Here is a 2,858-nt window from a genome sequence, read left to right on the forward strand (position 1 = left end):
GGAAAGGAATTACACGAAGATCGAACAACTCATCCTGGCATTAGTATGGGCTACTCAAAAGCTGAGAACCTATTTCCTAACTCACTTCATCCGCGTCCCATGCAAAGCACCATGGAAGCAGTCCTCAAAAGCGCGGGAAAAGTAGGTAGAATAGCCAAGTGGAACACCCACCTGGACCAATTCAACATCATTCATGAAATTCAACATCCCAAAAATCCCAAGTATTGGCGGATTTCTTAGCAGACCTCCCCCTGGACAACGATGAAGAGATTAGGGGATACCAGAAGCCGACGAGGAAAGCAAGGATCCAGTTGATGTCCTCGAACCCGAGTCAAAGACATGGGAAGTCTTCGTTGATGGTTCCAAAAATAAGGAAGGGGCAGGAATAGGCATTGTCATCACCACCCCAACTGGAGAAAGGATCGTACAGCACTCAGGTTAGAATTCAAAGAGCATACTAACAACATCGTCGAATACGAGGCAGTACATGCCCTCCGCTTGATAATAGAGATGGGGGTAACTGATGTAAGACTGACAAGTGATTCGCAGCTTGTCATACGGCAAATAGGGTCGAATACAATGTGTACGACGACACCTCTCAGCTTACATGGCCTTGGTCCAAACATTGGCATCACAAATTCCGAACATCAAGTTCCGGCACTTATGCAGAAGATCTCAGGCACGCGGATGCCCTAGCATATATATCATCCATGCTGAAGGACAAGATATCGAAGCTATCAAAATAACAAGGGTATACGAGCCTTCGATTGCATCACAATTTTCCTTTGCTACAAATCAAGATACAGTGGAAGAAAATATCGAAGATCAGGTGGGAGAAGACATCCATAACGATTTTGACGAAGAAGATATCCTGTCAAGAGCAAATCAAGACGAAGATTTCAACACGAAGATGATTGGAGAATGATGATCATGCGTTTCTCAAGGATGGAACCTTACCCGCGGATCATAAACAAACCAGGAAAACTCTCCAAAGTAGGAAGATATGATCTTCGGGATGGGGTCCTGTACAAGAAATCTTTCCTCGGACCGTTACTACGTTGCTTATCCAGGAAAGAGGGGCATCGAATTCTAAACGACATCCATTATGGTGACGCAGGGAATCATAGCGGCATGAGATCACTAGCCGACAAAGCAAAAATGCAAGGATATTACTGGCCCACAATGATACAAGATGCTGCAAGAATGTCCCGACGATGTGAAGAATGTCAGCGTTTCGCCAAAAAGATACACGCACCAGCAACAACGTTGAATTCTGTGGATAGTCCGTGGCCATTTGCAAAATGGGGCATAGATATCGTTGGGCCTTTCATCGAAGGATCAGGGAAAAGACGATTTTTGATAGTAGCCACGGACTACTTCAGTAAATGGGTGGAAGCCAAAGCCTTAGCCAGGATCAGAGACGTGGATGTTTACTTTCATATTCCAAAACATTATTTGCAGGTTCGGCATACCAGCGGAAATCGTGTCCGATAATGGTAAACAATTACAGGGGAAAAATAGACATGCTCTTCGACACTTTCAAAATAAGGAAAACAAGTCCACCCCCATATACCCTCAAAGCAACGGACAAGCGGAAGCTACTAACAAGACCCTCGCCCTTATCCTCAAAAAGCAATTAGACGAACAAAGGGGCGATGGTGTGAACAGCTACACAATGTATTATGGGCATACAGGACAACACGAAGATCTGCCACTGGGGATCCCCATTTCTCCTCACTTATGGAGCTGAAGCAGTCATCCCAACAGAGATCCTCATGCCAACCACAAAGACCGAAGCATGGGAGAAAAATCTCACAACAGACATGATGTTAGAGAGACTGGACGACCTGGAAGAAAGGAGGGAAGCAGCATTGCAAAAGATGGAAAATTATCAACGAGATTAGCGAGAGAGTACAACAAAAAGGTTAAGCTTCGAAATTTTGTAGAAGGGCAGTATGTGCTAAGAACAATCCCGCAGTATCAACGAGAGAAGAAATGGGGAAAGTTAGCACCTACATGGGGAGGACCTTTTATAATACACGACATTGCGGGAAACGGTTCCTACTATCTTCGCAATCTGAAAGGCGAGGTCCTGACCCCTTGGAATGCTAAATGGCTCAAACCGTACTACCCATAGGAGCAGCGCAGCTTTGCATCTGCGTGAAGAATACCAGAAGAAGAAGGCAGCGTAACCGCTTTACATGTTTCTATCTCTGGACGAGGAGTAGCAGGCCTCAACCTATCAATCAAACAAACTTTTTGGGAAATCTTCAAGCAAACGAAATGGTCAAAAGGCCCGCTGGGTGAACGCATGTACATTACATAATAAATTAACAATATTGGGGAAAGTAGTTAATCTACAATCTCTCAGGGCTCCCCTATCAGTGTCTATGAGTGTAAGACCAGGGGGAAGGCACCCAGCAGAAAGAGATACCCAACCAATTTTAAGGCAGCGGTCGACGGAATGGGTGCATGTAAATATTTCAAATAAGCATCCCATATCCTAGAACGCTGCCTCGGCCCCCACCGTTTGGGAATCCTCTGGCCCAGGATTCGCCAGCGGGGTGACAGGTCTCAAGACGATCACGAAGGTATTTACCTTCGATGTCGCACCCAAACACTCTCAACTTTTTACAAAGCAAGTTATTTCTATTTAACTTCACAATACTTAAAATAAAATGAATTGATAACGCAGGTATGCCAAAAGGATGATCCATTTCATAAAGAGTTGATTACAAGTTCAGCAAATATAGAGCAGAAACACATCAAAAAATGATCCGAAATTATATAATCAACAAGGATCAACTTTCTATGACTAATAAAAGAAATCTACTTGGACGATACAGCTCCATCAACAG

The sequence above is a fragment of the Papaver somniferum genome, unplaced genomic scaffold, assembly GCF_003573695.1.
Source record: "Papaver somniferum cultivar HN1 unplaced genomic scaffold, ASM357369v1 unplaced-scaffold_35, whole genome shotgun sequence".
NCBI lineage: Eukaryota > Viridiplantae > Streptophyta > Magnoliopsida > Ranunculales > Papaveraceae > Papaver > Papaver somniferum.